Consider the following 22,213-nt stretch of genomic DNA (forward strand, 5'->3'; position numbering starts at 1 on the left):
CGTTTATTTTCTGTGTACTGTGTTTTGGGCCACCTGAAACCCTTTGGCCGGGGAGGTTTGGTGCGGGGAGATGGCAGGTCTGGAGCCTGAAAGACCTCGGGTGGGGGGCGGGGGAGGTATTTTTGCCTTAAAACTCTGGGCCCACCTCGTGTCTTATGTCGTGAGTCTCGTGACTGTGGCAAATGGCTCAGTCAGGCGTTTTCTGATAAAAAACTTCTGAACGTGTGCGTGTGTAGGCACGGGGAGATTTGCGCAGGGTGACGGAGCCCCTTGCGCTTCTGTGCTAATGTCTACCTGTTCTAGATCTCCAATGTTGGAAAGCCTTTGTTTAGTGCCTGGTTGTGCCTGCGTAACAAATGTTTTAGCTGCTGATGTGTTATACCTCTGCTGTGAACTTTTTCCTGGGTGGCTTGATTGTTTCTGGTTGTCCGTGTAAATCTAGGCAGCTATTTTCTGCCCGGTGGTGAAGCCTATCGCTTTGGATAACAAAGGGCAGGAGAGCAATAAAGAAAAAGGTGACCTGTCTGCTGCAGCTCCTTGGAAACGATTCGTTCCTTATTTTCTGCCCTCGGGTAGGTGTTGTGCTTTCCAGATAACGCAGCCTCTCCTGTGCCTGTCCACGCCGTGCATTTTTGTCCTGCCCTTGCTTGAAAAGGCTCTCCTTGCCTTCCTCCTCTCTGCTGCAGTTGGCTTAATCTCTCGCTGCTGCTGCTGCTGGAAGAGGGATAAAGGGAGTGTTGTCGATGGGGTTGTTAAAAGCTTTTTCGCGGGCTGTAACGCGCGGGAAGGGGTGGGCGGGGGGGGCAACTCAGTACGGGGGAGGGGGGAGGATCAGGCTGCGGGGAAAATGGGAAACCAACATCACCTTCCCCTCCTACGGCGCAGCCCGGCCGCACGGCTCCCCGGGGATGCCCCTGCCCGCGGGTGTACCGTGTGTGCGCCCCCCGCGTGGGGCGGGGGACGACGACACACCCCCCCACACCGTCGGCGGCACTGGGGCAACCCCTGCCCCAGGGCTCCGCGCTCGTACCCGGCTCTCCCCGCTCCGGCACGGCACGGGGCTGGACGCACCGAGGAGACCCCGGGGCGGCTTCTCGCGGCCGGGTGAGAACAGGGCCCGGCCCCGAGCAGCAGAGCGGGCACCGCCGGTAGCTCGGAGGAGCGGGGCCGGCTCGGCTCGAGGCGTCGGAGCGAAAAGGGACGAGAACCGGCCCGGAGCGTCCGGGGGTTGCGGGGGGGCGGCGGATGGTCCGGTGGCCGGGTTCGGCTCCGTGCCGGGCCGTGGGGCAGCCGGAGCCGCGCCGGGGGGCAGGTGAGGAGCCGCGTGCGTGGCTGGGCGCGCTGTGGGTCGGCGGGTTTCGGCTGTGGGGTCTCCCGGTCCGCGGAGTCCCCGGGGGGGGGGGGTTGCGGGCAGCAGCGGCCCCGGGCCGAGCGCTGTCGTGGGTCGGTGGTTGGGTTTTGGGGCCGAGCCCGTGCCCGGCCGTGGGGAAGTAGGGGCAGCCCCACCCGGCTCTCGGCTGCTCCTCGTCGGGGTCGGGCGGCGGCGGCGACCCCGGCGGGGGCCCCTGCGGTGCCGGGCGGGTCCCCCCTTGGCCGCGAGGCAGGCAGGGACCCCGGCTGCTGCCGCCGCGGTTTGCTGGAGGCGGGCTGGGCCCGGCCCCCTGTGGGGTTGGGGTGCGGGCCCGGCGGTGCCGGGGAAACGAGGCCTGCGAGAGCAGGAGGAAAGCGCTGCCGGGCCGGCGCTGGGCTGCCCCGCCGGGGTGCGGGGCCGGGCCCGCGCAGTTCAGTTCCCGAGGCCTCCCCGACAGTGCCCGCGTGGGCCGTGGGGGTGCGGGGCTGCGGGGTGGCTGCGCTCTCCGCGGCCCTGAGCGTTGCCCGTGGGGACTGCGGAGGGGGCCGGGACGCAGCCAGGCTCAGCTGGTTTGGTCCCTGAGCGGGGAGAGCGCAGCTCTTCTGTTCCTGGGCCGTGGGAGCAGGCTCCTGTGGCTGACGCCGGGGCCCTGAAACAGATCGAGTCGTGCGTTTTGAGGGCCTGACCGAGGGGACTAAGTCGTGTGGTTTTGGGCTGAGGAGCAGAGGTCGAGTGCTGCATTTTTGGGACTTGAGAACAGGCTCAGCAGCTGGGCTTTTTGGCTCAGAAACGGTCCCAAAGTGAGCTGGTTTGGGGGCCAAAAGCAGAAGCCGGTTTGGCTGCTTGTGCAGGCTGGGGGGTTGGGGTGGGGGCATTGGGGGCTGCAGGGGAAAGCAGGGGTTGGGCAGGGTACGCGGACCCTCCCCGGAGGTGGGGGTCCGGTCACATCGGACCCCGAAGTTCGGGAGGCCGGCATGCACCAGAGCGAACTCGCCACCTGAGGCGGGTCTCTGGAGGAAGGGTGCTTTTTGGATCCAGCACAGCACACCCTCTTTGGGTCCAGCTCTTCTTTCTGTGCTGCTTAGGATAGTTATTAACCAATTAATTAATCATACAAACTAAGTCACAGCAGCTCTATCGGCTCCATCGTGGTTCGGAGCTCTGAATCAGTTTCATTTGGTGTCTAACACGTTTTTTTCCCCAAGGAGAGGCTAAGTTTCAAAGTTAGTTCTCACAAGTGTGTCAGTCGACAAAATTGAGTTATGATTATTAAAACCACAAAGGTGACAGGAGTCTCACAGATCTGGTCTATTTCTGAAAATGTATTCATCCCATGCAGATGTCGTCGGGATACAGATCATCTGCATCTTCATGCTCTGACAAGACAAGATGCTGAGACAGGGATGAGCTCCAGAAGGACTGCGGAAAAGAAAAAAAAACCGCACTCCACAAAGTCATGGGGTTTATTTTTGCGTTTGGGGGGGTGGGGTGGCTTTAACAAAAGAGTGCAGTGTTGGCTGGCAGCAGCCTGCAGGGCATCTTTGCTGCCTGATCTCTCCTTTTCTTCTCTTCCACTCCTCTTTCAGGGCTGTGATTGTCATTTGGATAGTTTTAGAAGAGCAGTTAAGTTCCTCGCCTGTGTCAATGTGCTGGTAATACCAGGAAGGTGAATGGTTGAACCGGTCGGGCGGGTGGGAATAACTTGGCTGCAGGTAGAACTTCTGAGGGAAGACCAGCAAAACCAGGAAGCAAATAGCAAGTTCCCCAAAAATGTGCGGGTGTCAAGCACGTAAGCGTTTCATTGCCGAATGTTTTTGGGAATATGTTCCAAATGGCTATTTTTGGTAAACATAAATTTTCAGGAGATTCAGGGTTGTGTGTGGCAAAACATGTCCCTCTGTTTTTGTGTCCTGCCGCACAAACGGCGGGCGGCAGGGCTCTTGTTCCCCGCTCTCGATATTGCCCCAGCAGGGCTGCGATATTTAGACCTAAGTGGGGATGGGTTTAGGAGTGGAAGGAGAGAGAACGCCTGTGTTCTGTAAGGGCTGTGAATGCTGACCCTTTGTCTCCGTCTGCTGCTTTTCCTGTGCGGGTGATGAAGCTGTTTTACTTTTCTCTGTTGTTCCTGGTCTAAATAGCTGCAAGGCTGTCGCCGCTGTGGGTGTGCAATTTGTGTTGCTGTGTTTCTGTGGAGTCCTAGCCACGGCTCGCTTCTAGTGGGGCCAGGGGTCAAGGTAGGGCTTTCAGCTTAAAGCTTCAGAAGCGCTGCGCGCTGAGATGGGTGTAGGTGAAACTGCTGTTGCGCCTGCAGCTGTGCTCGCAGGGATGCTGGGCGGCTCTGCATCAGACTGGCGAGGTGCCCGTGGACCTCCGTCGGGCTGCGCCCTGGGTGCGCGAGCGTGCCGTGTGTTTGCTGTTCCGGCTTGTACGTGCGAGGGCTTAACGTTTGATTTAACGCATTTCCTTTAACGGCAGGCTGTAGTTGGGCTCTAGATGGTATTCCTACGGGGGCGCAAGAGCTGTGGAATGGTTAAGCTGTTGCTGTGCCTCCAGGTGACTTGTTCAGTAACACTGTTTTTCCAGGTGCAGGTGGATGAGTCGTGCAGGGCAACGGAGGAGAGCCCAGGGGAGCGCTGGAAGAAGGTGAGTCTGTGTAGTACTGGAGGGAAGATGTGACTGATGGCTATAGGGCTCCATTATGGGTTTTACTCTTTTTTTTTTTGTGATCCGAGGGCGCTAAGCGATGAGCCGAGCGTGATCTGGGCCCTGGAGGTGAGTCAGGCAAGGTGACCGGTGCTTGGTGGGCTGGAGTAGGTGTTCTTTTTCAGGTTATTCAGGTTTTTTTTTCCCTTGTCTTCACTTTCCCATCCCAATTTGGGGCCGATTCCCTCAAACGGGGACTTCCCCCTGTGGGGCTGCTTATGCAGCCTGGGAGCTGCTGCCTGGGCACAAAAATACCTCAAACCCCCTGACTCTGGGTCTGCAATGGGGGGTGAAAAAAACAGAAAGAATTCTGGTGGAAAGAAAACAACTTGGGGCTTCTGGGAAAGCCAACTCCAGCTGGATTTGTGCAGCTGGAAAGGGAAAAAAAGGGTGGTGGTGGGGAAGGAACAACCACCTAAAAGCACCCACCAACCATTCTCATGCACAAAACCGAAAGTGAAAATGACCATTTTTTGTAGGGTAAAAGCACAAAAAGTCCCCACAGAACTCAGTAGTTTGGAAAAGCAACCCCAATTAATACATTATGTAAAGAAGGCAGGGGAAAAAAAAGAAAACCAAAACAAAACCCTATCACAACCCTGATGCCACATGCCTACAAGCAGTTCCTGGGGCTTATTCTGCGGGGGTGGGGGACCCAACCTTGTTCCCCAGGTTTGCTGTGCTGCTTCTCCTCCCTCAGGCATGGGCGGGGGGGGCAGTGGCATGGACAGTAGCAAGCACCAGATTTTTTTAAGCAGTCGAGAGGAAAGGACTGAAATGCTCGAGATGCTTTGCTGTTTGGTGCAGAGGCAATGAACAGTGCTGCTGGGGCTGCGAGGGGGAAAGGTGCAGAGGAATAGAAGCTCTGTGGATGCAGCCAAGTTACGGTTTCTGGATGGTATTAATCGAGAAGAGTAATTCAGATAATGCTGCTGCCCAGCGACCAGAGTTGGGTACTGAGCCCGGGAGCCGCGCACGCGCGGTGGCGTCCCTGTGATCCCCATTGCTCTCTCCGCAGGTGACAGCCCTGCGATGCTGCGGTGCCTGCGAGGTGATGCCGCCGTGCTCGTTGCTGCTTCCTGGTAAGGAAAGGCCTCCTCCGCTCCTGCTGCAGCGTGGTGGTGTGTCGGACACGATTCCCTGTGTCGGGTGAGGCCTAGGGCTGCCGGTGAGGTGAGCGAGCCCCTTTGGTGGGTGCAGGGGTGTCTCCTTGTGTGCCTGCACTACTGGGGCTGGTGGGATGGGAAGCTTCAAACGACCTGCCGAGGCAGGCTTCTGGTATGCTAAAGGCGAGCGGGTGAGGGCAGCCCCAGGAGTTACCCGGGAGCTGATAGAAGGGAAGAGGGAAAGGAGGAGGAGGAGGATGACCTTTTCCCCCTGCCCACGGTGCAGAAGATAGCCGACTCCCCAGCTCACCAGAGCTCCCCCTCAGCCTCCCCTGGCCCCCCTTGCCCCGTGCTCCTGCCCCCAGCTCCGGCACGAGCGAGCTAGGCTACGCTACGTGCCTAGGAAGCCTCATCTCGTAAGAGCTGTGAGACACCCTTGTATTCTCTTCAGGTGGAGGATGGCCTAGAGTCTGGAGCTGCAGAAGAGGCAGGGCGGAGAGGAGGGGAAAGAAGCATCTGAACGGCTAAATTGTGCCAGCAGCGCTGAGAGCGAGAGTCGCGGTGAGTCCTGGGCCACTGGGGCCCCGTTGCCTCTCTTGTGCATCCTGGGCCCTCCCTGTCTCTCCCCCGGCCCCCTCTCTTTCCTTACCTGCTGCAAAATTTTTTTTAGTTCTTTTTTTTGCACCCCCCCCCCTCTTTCTCCATCTCGCTCTGAGTGGCTCCCTGCCTCCCCGTCTTTTCAGTCCTCCCTCTCTCTGTCCTGTAGCCTGTGGCTACTTGTTCTTTCTCCGCCTCTCTCTGCCTGGCTCTGGCTCCATTTTTATTTTTTTATTCCTCCTGCTCTGTCCTGTAGCCTGTCGGTATTTTGTCTTTCTCTGGCCCTCTTGGTCTGACTCCGTGTGTTACCGAAAAACGCGGTAAAATCGGAAACAACTCCTCAACGCCGATTTAGTATTAAAGAGCAGGCGTTCTTTATTCACGGCGCCAGATGCACGGGGGATCGCTTCTCCTGGCGTGCGTACCTCACACACCTTTCCCGTAGAATTTGTAGATCAAAATTTTACGTATTCATACATATTCATTATCGTCCTGTCTACTGATCGGTACAAACTGGCTCGTTCCGTATGTAAATCACTGCGCAGGCTCGGTGGTGGTCCGTGAGTCGGTGGTCGCAATCTCCCCCTGCCAGAATTGCCTTTTACCTTCTTGGCTCTTAATCTTGGCAGTCTTGGCTAGTTTTCTCAGTCCGCTACACGAAACCGCGTTTTGTCATCCGTTTCTGACAGAAGCACGTTGTCTGTTGTTCTGCTGACATTAACGATCGCCTAGGGACTAAAATGCAGATCGACAGATGCGCTGATTCGTACGCTCCGTGTTCCCGTAATGGAACACCGTCTCTGGTTGGTTGATTTCATCGCTTTGGTTACACCTGTTCCTGTTGTTCAGTTTCTTCTTTTTTGGCTTTGTGTGATTCTCTCTGTGATTCTGTTTTTCTCTGCCTCGCTTTTCCCAGCTCCCCGTCCCTCACTTTGAATACCCGTTATCCTTCACCAGCTCACTCTCCCTTGGTTGCCATCCCCGTTTCTGAGTTCCTCCTGCTTTGCCACGTAGCCCGTGACTTTTTTCTTAATCTCTCTCTGTCTGCCTCAACGCTCCCGCCGCGCTTTTTAGTTCGTCTGCTCTGCTCTGTACCCTGCTACTGTTACTTGCCTGCCTGAGTTCTTCTCTGTCCAGCTCCCTTTCCCTATTCTTGAATTCCTGTTCTTCCTGCACCCGCCGCTGTTCCCTGTGATCTCTGTCTCTCTCTGTCCAGCTCCCTGTCCCTAGGTTTTAATTCCTGCCTCTGCCCGCCGTAGCCCGTCTAGATTTTTCTCTCGGCCTCTCTCTCTGTCCAGCTCCCCCTCTCTGTGTTCTAATTCCACGTTCTCTGTCACGTAGACCCGTGCTATTTGTTTGTCCTCATCTCTCTCTGTCCAGCTCCTTGCTGCTATGTTTTATTTCTTCCCTCTCTGTCTGTCTTTGTAGCCCATTGCCGTTGTGTGGTTTTTTTTTTTTTTTTTCCTACTTGTTTCTTCATGTGTCTCTGTCTGCCTCCCAGTGCCTGATCTTTAATTCCTCCTTCCCTGTAGGCCGCTGTTCCTTTTTTCCATTCTACATTGTGTTCTCTTTGGTCTCCTGTTCTTATTCATCGATTCCCTCCTCGCCGCCCTGTGGCCTGTCCCCATTTTATTGTTGCGCCTCTCTCCCTCTCTCTGGCTTCTTGCCCCTGTTTTGAAAATTCCTCCCTCTCTTCTCTCTTCCCTGTTGGCCGTGTGATCTTCAGCCTTTCTCCATCTCTTTCTGCCCAGCTCTCTGTGTCTATTCATTAATTCTTCCCTCTCTGCCCTGTAGCCTGTAGCTTTTGTCCTTTCTCCATCTTGCTGTCTCTGGCTTCCCCATGACCCTGTTTTAGAATTGTTTCTCTCTCCTTTCTGTACGCATTGCGATTCCTTTTGCTCCCCATCTCCCTTTGTTTTGGGTGTTTTTTTTGTTGTTGTTTCTCTGGCTCCCTGTCCCTAATTCTTAATTCTCTGCCTTCTCGTGCTCTGTACCACGTAGCCCCATGGTTTGTTTTGTGGTGTTCCCTCCCCGGCCCCTTCCCTCCGTTGTTGGCTGTCTCGGCTCCCTGTCCCCGTGGCTTCATTCTTCCCTTTCTGCCCTGTTCTTGTCGCTTGTCTTGTCTGTCTCCATCGCGCTCGGTCCAGCTTCCTGCCCCTATTCTTCTTTCCTCCCTCGCTGTCGTGCTGCCTGCCCCAGGTTCTTTGTGCGTCTCCAGCCTGCTCCTCTTCCTTCTTTGTTGGTCTGTGTCCTGCTCTTCCCCCCTCTTTCTGCTGCCTCTCTTCCCCTCTCTCTGCTGCTTGTATCTCCACCTCCGTCAGGCTCCCTGTCCTTCTCTGGCCGTCCTGTTCCCTGCCTCGTGCCTTCTCACTACACGCACACACGCCCCCCCGCCCCCGTCCAGCCGGCTGCCGCTCTTCTCTTCTCTCTTCCTACTGTCCTGTGCCCTGCTCCTCACCTTTGGTGGCCTCCCCCTCTGCCCAGCAGCCTGTCGCTCCAGGAGCCAGGCGACGGACGGTCCCTTCCCTGCCAAACGCGGACAAGCGCGTGCCGTGGTTTAGCCCCAGCTGGCAACTCTGCACCAGGGAGCTGCTTGCTCGCTCCACCCTCAGTGGGCTGGGGGAGAGAGCTGGAAGGGTAAAAGTGAGAAAAATCATGGGCCGAGATCAAGACTGTTTAATAGGTAAAGCAAAAGCTGTGCGTGGAAGCAAAGCAAGGAATTAATTCACTCCTCCTTTTCGGCGGGCAGGTGTTGAGCCACCTCTGGGAAAGCAGGGCTCTGTCATGTGTCACGGTTACTTAGGGAGAGAAATGCCGTAGCCCCCCCCCCCCCCCAAGGACTCCCCCTTCTTCCCCCAGCTGCGTGTGCTGAGCATGATGTCAAATGGTATGGAATATCCCTTTGGTCAGTTAGCTGGGAAAGCTTTCCCAGCTGTCCCAGCCTACTTGCTGGTGGGGCACTGAGAGAACCAGAAGAGGCCCTGACTGTGGAAGCCGTGCTCAGCAAGAACCAAAACATCTCTACATTATTAACGGTGTTTTGAGCATAAATCCAAAACGTATCCCTTCCTAGCTACTGTGGAGAAAATGAGCACTATCCCAGCCACCACCAGCTCCGTGCGGCTGCGGCAACGGCGGCCGAGGTGGCCTTGGGGCAGGGGGAGCGTTGGGGACCCTGAGCCACGAATCGCTCCTGGGACTTGTTACGTGCGCGCCTGCACCAACACCTGCCCTCTCCTTTGGCCTGAGGGCTGCGTTTGCGCTCCCTTGGCGTGGGGCAAGGGGCTGTGATGGAGCCCGGGGGAGGAGGTGGTGCACTGTGGGGGTGAGGGGAGGGGGCCCCCCGTTGCTGCTGCGCCTCAGCTGTGGGCGGGGTCTGGCTGGAGGAGCCCCAGGTGCGGGCAGTGGGGCTGGCGGTGCCGGCTCCTCCCTGGAAAAGGGGTGGTGCCCTGCTCCGGGGGGCCAGTGTGAGCCGAGGGCGGAGCGGAGCGGAGCTGTGGCCGAGCGTCAGCGGGCTGCGAGTGTAGCGAGGGAGGAGGTGAGCGGGGGCTGGGTGGGGGGCCGCTGCGTGCCGGGTCAAGCCCCGAGGAGGGCTGCGGCGGGGCAGCGGCGGGTCGGAGCGGGCGGTGGGGAGAGCGAGGCTGTGCTGAGGGCTCGGTGGGGCTTCCGGGTGCATCGGCGGGAGGGACGGTGCCCCGCAGGGTGAGAGAGCGGGGAGGGCGGGCTCGCGGCGTGGCGGGAGCTGTGGTGGTGCGTGTGGCGGCTGGGCGGGCGGCCATGTTGTGGCGCAGAGCATGGCGGGAGCTGTAGTCCTTGCGGCGGGGGGCTGCCGGGCGGCCATGTTGTGGCGCAGAGCGTGCCGGGAGCTGTAGTCCTTGTGGCGCGCGGCTGCCGGGCGGCCATGTTGTGGCGCAGAGCATGGCGGGAGCTGTAGTCCTTGCGGCGCGCGGCTGCCGGGCGGCCGTGTTGTGGCGCAGAGCATGCCGGGAGCTGTAGTCCTTGCGGCGGGGGGCTGCCGGGCGGCCATGTTGTGGCGCAGAGCATGGCGGGAGCTGTAGTCCTTGCGGCGCGCGGCTGCCGGGCGGCCGTGTTGTGGCGCAGAGCGTGCCGGGAGCTGTAGTCCTTGTGGCGGGGGCCTGCCGGGCGGCCGTGTTGTGGCGCAGAGCATGGCGGGAGCTGTAGTCCTTGTGGCGGGGGGCTGCCGGGCGGCCGTGTTGTGGCGCAGAGCATGCCGGGAGCTGTAGTCCTTGCGGCGGGGGGCTGCCGGGCGGCCGTGTTGTGGCGCAGAGCATGCCGGGAGCGGTAGTCCTGGCGCAGTGGCTGCCGGCCCTGTCACGTGGCTCGCCGGGGCGCGGCGGGAGGCGCGGTGTTCCGGCGCTCGGGTGCCGGGCGGCCGTGCCGCGTACGGTAGGCGCGGTGTATTTTTGGGGTTGGATTCGTGTTGATTTCTGGGGGCTTCCAGGTGCGGCCGCTCCCCGAGAAGCGGTGAGTTCCCCGGGAGCTGACAGAAGGGAAGAGGGAAAGGAGGAGGACCTTTTCCCCCTGCCCAGGGCGCAGATGATGGCCGCCGCCTCCCCGGCTCACCGGAGCTCCCGCTCAGCCTCCCCTGGCCCCCCCTTGCCCCGTGCGCCTGCCCCCAGCCCCGGCACCTCCCCGGAAGCGTGCTGCGTAGCCCTTGGCCGCCCCCAGGCCCTGTCGTGAAGGCAGCGAGCCGGCCCTCGAGCGCACTGGATTCCCCCTCGGCGCAGGGGCCCTTAGCAGTAGCGCGGGGAAGGGGCGGTGTGTCCAGAAGCCCCTGCGCAAGGAGGGGCTTTGGCCAGGGTCGATCGACGGTAATGACGGTCGCTGTTTCTTCTTTCCCTCTCCCAGAGACCGTGCTGAGGACGTGGTTGTCTGTCCTTCCCCCGGGGATGCCGTTGACTGCAGCCGTCTCAGGCTTGCGTGGCTTCTCTCTGCCCGGCGTTGCCATCCTCGCAGCGCGGGGGCGAAAAGGGACACACAGAGCCCTTCCCGGCTGTGGACAGGAGCTGCCTCGGCTGAAGCTGGAGACGCCAACGAAAGGTAAAGCAGAAGAAACTGAAGGCGCTCTGGCTGCCAGCTGCCTTCCTGCTGCAGGCAAGAGAGAGCCTGTCCCTGCAGGTGAGGGAGGGAGGATCCCCCTTCGTAGCCCGCAGCGGGCCAGGCCACCAACGTGCACCGCAGGGTCTGTACGCGTAACCGGGAGTTGGGTACGGGCGTGTAGTGCACGAGCGAGCTAGGCTACGTGCCTAGGAAGCCTCATCTCGTAAGAGCGGTAAGACACCCATGTATCCTCTTTAGGTGGAGGACGGCCTAGAGTCTGGAGCTGCAGAAGAGGCAGGGCGGAGAGGAGGGGAAAGAAGCATCTGAACGGCTAAATTGTGCCAGCAGCGCTGAGAGCGAGAGTCGCGGTGAGTCCTGGGCCACTGGGGCCCCGTTGCCTCTCTTGTGCGTCCTGGGCCCTCCCTGTCTCTCCCCCCTGGCCCCCTCTCTTTCCTTACCTGCTGCAAAATTTTTTTTTTTTTTTTTTTTTGGCGCCCCCCCCGCCCCTTCTTTCTCCATCTCGCTCTGAGTGGCTCCCTGCCTCCCCGTCTTTTCAGGCCTCCCTCTCTCTGTCCTGTAGCCTGTGGCTACTTGTTCTTTCTCCGCCTCTCTCTGCCTGGCTCTGGCTCCGTTTTTATTTTTTTATTCCTCCTGCTCTGTTCTGTAGCCTGTCGGTATTTGTCTTTCTCTGGCCCTCTTGGTCTGACTCCGTGTGTTACCGAAAAACGCGGTAAAATCGGAAACAACTCCTCAACGCCGATTTAGTATTAAAGAGCAGGCGTTCTTTATTCACGGCGCCAGATGCACGGGGGATCGCTTCTCCTGGCGTGCGTACCTCACACACCTTTCCCGTAGAATTTGTAGATCAAAATTTTACGTATTCATACATATTCATTATCGTCCTGTCTACTGATCGGTACAAACTGGCTCGTTCCGTATGTAAATCACTGCGCAGGCTCGGTGGTGGTCCGTGAGTCGGTGGTCGCGATCTCCCCCTGCCAGAATTGCCTTTTACCTTCTTGGCTCTTAATCTTGGCAGTCTTGGCTAGTTTTCTCAGTCCGCTACACGAAACCGCGTTTTGTCATCCGTTTCTGACAGAAGCACGTTGTCTGTTGTTCTGCTGACATTAACGATCGCCTAGGGACTAAAATGCAGATCGACAGATGCGCTGATTCGTACGCTCCGTGTTCCCGTAATGGAACACCGTCTCTGGTTGGTTGATTTCATCGCTTTGGTTACATTTCCCCCCTTTGGAAGTTTTGAAATAATCATTTTCTCAATACTTCCATCCTAGATCAATAATATTCCACTATGTCAGTTCAGTGTTTGGTTCATCTTCTCAAAGTTTTCACTTGATTGTGGTCTCTAGGGCATATGCAGGTTCCATTTTATACCCAAAATTTTATTAATTTGTTGAACTACCTCTGCAAAAAAATGTGGTCCTCTCCCAGAGGACATTCCTGTTGGCACTCTAAATCTTGGTATTATTTCTTTCAGCAACATTTTAACTACTACTCTAGCTTTGTTGGTGCAGCACGAGAAAGCTTCTGGCCAACTAGAAAATTTGTCCATCATCACTAACAAATACTGCTATATCTATTTTGTCTGGGTAACTCAGAGAACTTAATTTGCTAATAATTTCCGGGAGAATTTTTTGTTTTGTTACTCCTAAAGGTGGTTTCCTTTGGTTCAGGGGATTATTTCTAGGACAGATTGGACACTTAGCTACCATGGGTTTAATTATTCTTGTCATGCCTACACACGCTACAGATGCTTTTAAACTCAAAACCGTAGCATCTACACCCTAATGTGTTTGCTCATGCTTTTCTTTTGCAAGTTCTGTCATAACTTGTGGGGTTGTTATTATTATTACTTGTTTTTCTGGTGTTACCTACCATCTCTCTGTGTTTTGTGATGCTTCCAATTGTTCTGCTAATTGCTCATCCAATTTATTATAATAATCTCGGTTTCAACTTTGGAATTCCGATCTGTTTTACTGGTACTAGTGCAAGGATACCTTGCTCTGCAGTCCTCTTTGCAGCTTTATCTGTCAATCGTTTGCTTATGTTTACAGCCGTCTGGCCGAATCGATGAGCTTTGCAACGCTTTACCGCCACTTCTTTTGGTTTCTGCACGTCTTCCGGAAGTTGGAGAATGTCTTCTTTATGCTGTATCAATGATTCTTGGGCTGATGGCAGTCCTTTTTCCTTCCCAGTAGCTCCATGATCGTGGATCACACCAAATGCATGTTTGGAATCAGTCTAGATATTTATCCTTCGTCCTTCTGCCATTCGCAGAGCTCGCTTCAACGCTACCAATACTGCTTTCTGTGCTGAGGTGTTCGCAGGCAGCGCCCCTGACTCCATTCCCTCGGCGGTGATAACGACAGCATATCCGGCCATTCTCTTCTCGCCCAGAGCTGCTTCCATCTGTAAACAACTCCAGATCAGGATTTTCCCAGAGGTTTGTGTCTCAGGCCTGGTCTGCTGGAATAGACTTGTTCAATAGTTAGCAAGCGATCGTGTTCGAAATTGTCCGTAAGGTTTTCTGTTGTTAAAAACATACAGGATTCAGTATAGCAGTAGTCTTCGATTCCACATGGTCTTGTTCTAACAGAACAACTTGATATTTCAACATTCTGCTAAGGGATAGCCAACGACCCCCCTTTTGTTCTAAAACAGTCACCGCTATGTGCGGGACACATACTGTCATCTTTTGTCCCATTGTTAACTTTGGGGCTTCCTGGATCGGCAGCGCTGCTGTTGCCACTGCCCGTAAACATCCAGGCCATCTTTTACTCACGTGGTCGAGTTGTTTGGAGAAGTAGCCCACGGGTCTCTTCCAGGTTCCCAGTCGCTGTGTCAGCACTCCAAGGGCTAAATGTTGTCTTTCGTGGACAAACAGCTCAAAAGGTTTAGCGAAATCGGGTAGGCCTAATGCAGGGGCCATCACTGAGGCTCTTTTCAGTTCTTTGAATGCCGTTTGGCATCCGGGCGTCCAGGTTAAATATTTATCCTTTGATTCTTTCAGTGCCTCCTATAATGGTTTTACATACAGTCTGTAGTTCAGAATCCAGAGCTGACGCTATTTCACTATTTTCAGAAAAGCTCTCAGTTCCTTCGGGCCGCAAGGTTCGGGAATTTGACAAATAGTTTCTTTCTTTTCACTTTCTAATTGTCTTTGTCTCTGAGATATTTCAAATCCTAAATAAATGGCTGCTTCTTCTCCTATTTGGGTTTTGTTTCTGGAAACTCCGCATCTTCCTTGGCCCAGAAAATTTAAAAATTTCAAAACATTATTCTTTACTTTCTGCCACTATCAGAATGTCGTCTGCATTCTGTAACAGTATGCCTCTCCCTGGGTTCTGTTTTTTCTATACATTTCTATATTTCTAATTTTTTTTCTTGCCAGCTGAGTCCCAAATATCGTAGGACTAATTTTAAATCCTTGTGGAAGTACGGTCCATGTTAGCTGTGTCTTTCATTCTGTGGTGGGGCTTTCCCATTCCAAAGCAAATAGGCTTTGACTTTTTATGCCTGGAGGTATGCAAAAGAAGGCATCCTTCAAATCTAGTACAGTAAACCATTTATGCTCCTCCTTTAAAAGAGGTCAGTAAAGTGTATGGATTAGCTACTACCGGATGTAGATCTTGGACCACCTGAGATATAGCCCTTAAATCGTGAACCAGCTAATACTCTTTGCCTCTAGATTTCTTTACTGGCGGCACAGGAGTACTATATTCTGATTCACATTCTACTAAGAGCTCATATTCTGAAAAAAATTTATAATTAACTTCTCTAATCCTTTTCGAGCCTCTCGCTTAATACGGTATTGTTTTTGCCTTACCGGCTTGGCTCCAGGCTTTAAGGTTACTTTTACCGGCTCTGCCCGCTTAGGTCGCTCCGGAGCTCCGCTCGCTCAAACCAAAGGAATTACTACGTTTTCCACTTCTTCGGGAACCTGTTCCTCCCTGGAGGAATCCTGTAACATAAACGCTCTCGCCTCTGTGGCTTTTGATTCTGTTCTGGTATTAGTAATTTAATCTCTCCATCTTTAAAAGTTACTTGAGCATCTAATTTACTTAATAGATCTCATCATAACAGAGGCAGTGGACATTCAGGCATATACAGAAACTGGTGAGTTGCCCATTGCTTCTCCAATTTAAACTTTAATGGCTCTAAGAAAGGCTAATTTTTCTTTGCCCTGTCGCACTAACAACACCTACTGGTTTATGATCAACTTTCTCTTTACGTGTATTCAATACCAAAGAAGTGGCTCCCGTATCTACCAAAAATTCTATTTCTTCATTCCCTAGCTTCAGTGTAACCAGGTGTTCAGCTAGGGTTGATTCCTCTGGTCTCCTTCATGCCAAGCTACTTCAAGCATTTTACCCAGATCTCTGGATTCAGGTTCTTCTAGTTTCTGAAGGTTTTTTTACTCCCCCCCCCCACCCCCCCCAATCTGGGGCTGATTGTCTTATGAATATAGAGACCAACTGAATTGCTTTTTCTGTTTTTTTCTGGGTTCAAATGAGTATATTTTCTGGTGGTCACCTTCAGCCTTTCCATAAAGGCTGAAGGGGGGGACTCCTTTAATTCTTGTCTCACTTAATAAATGGGTCAAAATTTATGGCTTTTGGCATTGCATGTCTTACTCCAAATAAAATCTGTCTCTGACATCTAGTCAACATTCCCCTGGGTCCTGGCTGATTAGGGTCCCACTCGGGATTTGTAGATGGAAAATTCTTATTCGTTGTTCTCTGTAAATTCCTGTTAGCATGTGCTCCCTGCACCTGCCTTCTGGCTGTATTCAATACTATTTTCTTGTCAGTTCCATCAAGTGAAGTATCCAGTATCACAAGTAGAGCAACACTTCAAGTTCTCACCACATTTTCCTCTTTTCAGAAACATTGCCGTAGAATCCTGTGGACATATCTCACGCTGTTTCTGCCACGCTGGATGATTCCACAGTGTAAAGAACAAATCAACATATGCCACTTCTTCCCATTTGCCTTCCCTTTTTACAAAACAACATTAATTGCAAGATGGTATGATATTGCAATGTCTCCTGTTCTGGCCATTCGTGCCCACCTTCCAATTGATACGTTGGGCACCAATGATTGCAATATTCAATTAATGGTTTCCGAGTTAGTGGGTCATCACCCCCGATGTCTTTCCAGTGCTTCAAAGTACATCCCAAAGGTGTTCTCTGTGGGATAGGTTTCTTACTCAGAAATGCTCCCATCTCCCAGTCGACTAGCAGTTGTGATAGTGCACTATCACAAATAGTAGTCAGAGGGACTCCAACCCCCGTTAGAGGTCTCACTGGGAATCCGCCACTGGGATCTGTAGCCCCCTGCTAGATATCCCTGGAGACTTCAACCCCCTGTTGAAGACCCCCCTACCCTCGGGTCCCGCTCCACAGGCTTTCGCCTAGCAGAGACTTACCAACCGAGGTACCTCTTGGCCCCAACCCTGCGTGGCTTTCGCCGCGCCTTACGGGCAGGCCTGTGGGACTCAAACCCACTATCCTGTCCTATGTGGGAAGCTAACGCCACATATTATTCTACCTAAGTTTCTTCTTAAACGAATGCCTTGTTTACTTCAGTCCAGGGGATCTTTCTCAGAATTCTCTGGCCTGGGGATCGGAAGCTCTCCCCAAGAATTCCTTGGGGCTGACTGCAGGTCCCACGGTCCTGCGGATCCGTCGAGATTCAAAAGCAGGTTCCCATCTGGGGTGCCAAAACTGTTACCAAAAAACACGGTAAAATCGGAAATATCTATTCAACACCAATCTAGTATTAAAGAGCAGGCGTTCTTTATTCACGGCGCCAGATGCACGGGGGATCGCTTCTCCTGGCGTGCGTACCTCACACACCTTTCCCGTAGAATTTGTAGATCAAAATTTTACGTATTCATACATATTCATTATCGTCCTGTCTACTGATCGGTACAAACTGGCTCGTTCCGTATGTAAATCACTGCGCAGGCTCGGTGGTGGTCCGTGAGTCGGTGGTCGCGATCTCCCCCTGCCAGAATTGCCTTTTACCTTCTTGGCTCTTAATCTTGGCAGTCTTGGCTAGTTTTCTCAGTGCGCTACACGAAACCGCGTTTTGTCATCCTTTTCTGACAGAAGCACGTTGTCTGTTGTTCTGCTGACATTAACGATCGCCTAGGGACTAAAATGCAGATCGACAGATGCGCTGATTCGTACGCTCCGTGTTCCCGTAATGGAACACCGTCTCTGGTTGGTTGATTTCATCGCTTTGGTTACACCTGTTCCTGTTGTTCAGTTTCTTCTTTTTTGGCTTTGTGTGATTCTCTCTGTGATTCTGTTTTTCTCTGCCTCGCTTTTCCCAGCTCCCCGTCCCTCACTTTGAATACCCGTTATCCTTCACCAGCTCACTCTCCCTTGGTTGCCATCCCCGTTTCTGAGTTCCTCCTGCTTTGCCACGTAGCCCGTGACTTTTTTCTTAATCTCTCTCTGTCTGCCTCAACGCTCCCGCCGCGCTTTTTAGTTCGTCTGCTCTGCTCTGTACCCTGCTACTGTTACTTGCCTGCCTGAGTTCTTCTCTGTCCAGCTCCCTTTCCCTATTCTTGAATTCCTGTTCTTCCTGCACCCGCCGCTGTTCCCTGTGATCTCTGTCTCTCTCTGTCCAGCTCCCTGTCCCTAGGTTTTAATTCCTGCCTCTGCCCGCCGTAGCCCGTCTAGATTTTTCTCTCGGCCTCTCTCTCTGTCCAGCTCCCCCTCTCTGTGTTCTAATTCCACGTTCTCTGTCACGTAGACCCGTGCTATTTGTTTGTCCTCATCTCTCTCTGTCCAGCTCCTTGCTGCTATGTTTTATTTCTTCCCTCTCTGTCTGTCTTTGTAGCCCATTGCCGTTGTGTGTTTTTTTTTTTTTTTTTTCCTACTTGTTTCTTCATGTGTCTCTGTCTGCCTCCCAGTGCCTGATCTTTAATTCCTCCTTCCCTGTAGGCCGCTGTTCCTTTTTTCCATTCTACATTGTGTTCTCTTTGGTCTCCTGTTCTTATTCATCGATTCCCTCCTCGCCGCCCTGTGGCCTGTCCCCATTTTATTGTTGCGCCTCTCTCCCTCTCTCTGGCTTCTTGCCCCTGTTTTGAAAATTCCTCCCTCTCTTCTCTCTTCCCTGTTGGCCGTGTGATCTTCAGCCTTTCTCCATCTCTTTCTGCCCAGCTCTCTGTGTCTATTCATTAATTCTTCCCTCTCTGCCCTGTAGCCTGTAGCTTTTGTCCTTTCTCCATCTTGCTGTCTCTGGCTTCCCCGTGACCCTGTTTTAGAATTGTTTCTCTCTCCTTTCTGTACGCATTGCGATTCCTTTTGCTCCCCATCTCCCTTTGTTTTGGGTGTTTTTTTTGTTGTTGTTTCTCTGGCTCCCTGTCCCTAATTCTTAATTCTCTGCCTTCTCGTGCTCTGTACCACGTAGCCCCATGGTTTGTTTTGTGGTGTTCCCTCCCCGGCCCCTTCCCTCCGTTGTTGGCTGTCTCGGCTCCCTGTCCCCGTGGCTTCATTCTTCCCTTTCTGCCCTGTTCTTGTCGCTTGTCTTGTCTGTCTCCATCGCGCTCGGTCCAGCTTCCTGCCCCTATTCTTCTTTCCTCCCTCGCTGTCGTGCTGCCTGCCCCAGGTTCTTTGTGCGTCTCCAGCCTGCTCCTCTTCCTTCTTTGTTGGTCTGTGTCCTGCTCTTCCCCCCTCTTTCTGCTGCCTCTCTTCCCCTCTCTCTGCTGCTTGTATCTCCACCTCCGTCAGGCTCCCTGTCCTTCTCTGGCCGTCCTGTTCCCTGCCTCGTGCCTTCTCACTACACGCACACACGCCCCCCCGCCCCCGTCCAGCTGGCTGCTGCTCTTCTCTTCTCTTCTCTTCTCTCTTCCTACTGTCCTGTGCCCTGCTCCTCACCTTTGGTGGCCTCCCCCTCTGCCCAGCAGCCCGTCGCTCCAGGAGCCAGGCGACGGACGGTCCCTTCCCTGCCAAACGCGGACAAGCGCGTGCCGTGGTTTAGCCCCAGCTGGCAACTCTGCACCAGGGAGCTGCTTGCTCGCTCCACCCTCAGTGGGCTGGGGGAGAGAGCTGGAAGGGTAAAAGTGAGAAAAATCATGGGCTGAGATCAAGACTGTTTAATAGGTAAAGCAAAAGCTGTGCGTGGAAGCAAAGCAAGGAATTAATTCACTCCTCCTTTTCGGCGGGCAGGTGTTGAGCCACCTCTGGGAAAGCAGGGCTCTGTCATGTGTCATGGTTACTTAGGGAGAGAAATGCCATAGCCCCCCCCCCCCCCCAAGGACTCCCCCTTCTTCCCCCAGCTGCGTGTGCTGAGCATGATGTCAAATGGTATGGAATATCCCTTTGGTCAGTTAGCTGGGAAAGCTTTCCCAGCTGTCCCAGCCTACTTGCTGGTGGGGCACTGAGAGAACCAGAAGAGGCCCTGACTGTGGAAGCCGTGCTCAGCAAGAACCAAAACATCTCTACATTATTAACGGTGTTTTGAGCATAAATCCAAAACGTATCCCTTCCTAGCTACTGTGGAGAAAATGAGCACTATCCCAGCCACCACCAGCTCCGTGCGGCTGCGGCAACGGCGGCCGAGGTGGCCTTGGGGCAGGGGGAGCGTTGGGGACCCTGAGCCACGAATCGCTCCTGGGACTTGTTACGTGCGCGCCTGCACCAACACCTGCCCTCTCCTTTGGCCTGAGGGCTGCGTTTGCGCTCCCTTGGCGTGGGGCAAGGGGCTGTGATGGAGCCCGGGGGAGGAGGTGGTGCACTGTGGGGGTGAGGGGAGGGGGCCCCCCGTTGCTGCTGCGCCTCAGCTGTGGGCGGGGTCTGGCTGGAGGAGCCCCAGGTGCGGGCAGTGGGGCTGGCGGTGCCGGCTCCTCCCTGGAAAAGGGGTGGTGCCCTGCTCCGGGGGGCCAGTGTGAGCCGAGGGCGGGGCGGAGCGGAGCTGTGGCCGAGCGTCAGCGGGCTGCGAGTGTAGCGAGGGAGGAGGTGAGCGGGGGCTGGGTGGGGGGCCGCTGCGTGCCGGGTCAAGCCCCGAGGAGGGCTGCGGCGGGGCAGCGGCGGGTCGGAGCGGGCGGTGGGGAGAGCGAGGCTGTGCTGAGGGCTCGGTGGGGCTTCCGGGTGCATCGGCGGGAGGGACGGTGCCCCGCAGGGTGAGAGAGCGGGGAGGGCGGGCTCGCGGCGTGGCGGGAGCTGTGGTGGTGCGTGTGGCGGCTGGGCGGGCGGCCGTGTTGTGGCGCAGAGCGTGCCGGGAGCTGTAGTCCTTGTGGCGGGGGGCTGCCGGGCGGCCCTGTTGTGGCGCAGAGCATGGCGGGAGCTGTAGTCCTTGTGGCGGGGGGCTGCCGGGCGGCCGTGTTGTGGCGCAGAGCATGCCGGGAGCTGTAGTCCTTGCGGCGGGGGGCTGCCGGGCGGCCATGTTGTGGCGCAGAGCATGGCGGGAGCTGTAGTCCTTGCGGCGCGCGGCTGCCGGGCGGCCGTGTTGTGGCGCAGAGCGTGCCGGGAGCTGTAGTCCTTGTGGCGGGGGCCTGCCGGGCGGCCGTGTTGTGGCGCAGAGCATGGCGGGAGTTGTAGTCCTTGTGGCGGGGGGCTGCCGGGCGGCCGTGTTGTGGCGCAGAGCATGCCGGGAGCTGTAGGCCTTGCGGCGCGCGGCTGCCGGGCGGCCATGTTGTGGCGCAGAGCGTGCCGGGAGCTGTAGTCCTTGTGGCGGGGGGCTGCCGGGCGGCCGTGTTGTGGCGCAGAGCATGCCGGGAGCTGTAGTCCTGGCGCAGTGGCTGCCGGCCCTGTCACGTGGCTCGCCGGGGCGCGGCGGGAGGCGCGGTGTTCCGGCGCTCGGGTGCCGGGCGGCCGTGCCGCGTACGGTAGGCGCGGTGTATTTTTGGGGTTGGATTCGTGTTGATTTCTGGGGGCTTCCAGGTGCGGCCGCTCCCCGAGAAGCGGTGAGTTCCCCGGGAGCTGACAGAAGGGAAGAGGGAAAGGAGGAGGACCTTTTCCCCCTGCCCAGGGCGCAGATGATGGCCGCCGCCTCCCCGGCTCACCGGAGCTCCCGCTCAGCCTCCCCTGGCCCCCCCTTGCCCCGTGCGCCTGCCCCCAGCCCCGGCACCTCCCCGGAAGCGTGCTGCGTAGCCCTTGGCCGCCCCCAGGCCCTGTCGTGAAGGCAGCGAGCCGGCCCTCGAGCGCACTGGATTCCCCCTCGGCGCAGGGGCCCTTAGCAGTAGCGCGGGGAAGGGGCGGTGTGTCCAGAAGCCCCTGCGCAAGGAGGGGCTTTGGCCAGGGTCGATCGACGGTAATGACGGTCGCTGTTTCTTCTTTCCCTCTCCCAGAGACCGTGCTGAGGACGTGGTTGTCTGTCCTTCCCCCGGGGATGCCGTTGACTGCAGCCGTCTCAGGCTTGCGTGGCTTCTCTCTGCCCGGTGTTGCCATCCTCGCAGCGCGGGGGCGAAAAGGGACACACAGAGCCCTTCCCGGCTGTGGACAGGAGCTGCCTCGGCTGAAGCTGGAGACGCCAACGAAAGGTAAAGCAGAAGAAACTGAAGGCGCTCTGGCTGCCAGCTGCCTTCCTGCCGCAGGCAAGAGAGAGCCTGTCCCTGCAGGTGAGGGGGGAAGGATCCCCCTTCGTAGCCCGCAGCGGGCCAGGCCACCAACGTGCACCGCAGGGTCTGTACGCGTAACCGGGAGTTGGGTACGGGCGTGTAGTGCACGAGCGAGCTAGGCTACGTGCCTAGGAAGCCTCATCTCGTAAGAGCGGTAAGACACCCATGTATCCTCTTTAGGTGGAGGACGGCCTAGAGTCTGGAGCTGCAGAAGAGGCAGGGCGGAGAGGAGGGGAAAGAAGCATCTGAACGGCTAAATTGTGCCAGCAGCGCTGAGAGCGAGAGTCGCGGTGAGTCCTGGGCCACTGGGGCCCCGTTGCCTCTCTTGTGCGTCCTGGGCCCTCCCTGTCTCTCCCCCCTGGCCCCCTCTCTTTCCTTACCTGCTGCAAAATTTTTTTTTTTTTTTTTTTTTGGCGCCCCCCCCGCCCCTTCTTTCTCCATCTCGCTCTGAGTGGCTCCCTGCCTCCCCGTCTTTTCAGGCCTCCCTCTCTCTGTCCTGTAGCCTGTGGCTACTTGTTCTTTCTCCGCCTCTCTCTGCCTGGCTCTGGCTCCGTTTTTATTTTTTTATTCCTCCTGCTCTGTTCTGTAGCCTGTCGGTATTTTGTCTTTCTCTGGCCCTCTTGGTCTGACTCCGTGTGTTACCGAAAAACGCGGTAAAATCGGAAACAACTCCTCAACGCCGATTTAGTATTAAAGAGCAGGCGTTCTTTATTCACGGCGCCAGATGCACGGGGGATCGCTTCTCCTGGCGTGCGTACCTCACACACCTTTCCCGTAGAATTTGTAGATCAAAATTTTACGT

General features: G+C 55.8%; 1 long non-coding RNA gene across 5 annotated transcripts; it reads left to right on the forward strand.

Annotated features, from left to right (window-relative positions):
* Nucleotides 1–5,630: 5,630 nt before the first annotated feature.
* Nucleotides 5,631–21,661, forward strand: LOC135311441 (uncharacterized). 5 transcript variants are annotated; one of them, XR_010371073.1, is made up of 5 exons: nt 5,631–5,721; nt 10,627–10,960; nt 11,077–11,186; nt 21,142–21,411; nt 21,592–21,661. It is a non-coding gene; the product is annotated as an uncharacterized LOC135311441 (long non-coding RNA). The 5 variants fall into 5 exon arrangements; XR_010371070.1 differs by lacking the exons at nt 21,142–21,411; nt 21,592–21,661 and adding an exon at nt 18,757–19,161 and having other exon boundaries at nt 5,632–5,721; XR_010371069.1 differs by lacking the exons at nt 21,142–21,411; nt 21,592–21,661 and adding an exon at nt 18,760–19,161 and having other exon boundaries at nt 5,632–5,721.
* Nucleotides 21,662–22,213: the final 552 nt, after the last annotated feature.

This window comes from Phalacrocorax carbo, unplaced genomic scaffold (assembly GCF_963921805.1).
Source record: "Phalacrocorax carbo unplaced genomic scaffold, bPhaCar2.1 SCAFFOLD_128, whole genome shotgun sequence".
NCBI classification, from domain to species: domain Eukaryota; kingdom Metazoa; phylum Chordata; class Aves; order Suliformes; family Phalacrocoracidae; genus Phalacrocorax; species Phalacrocorax carbo.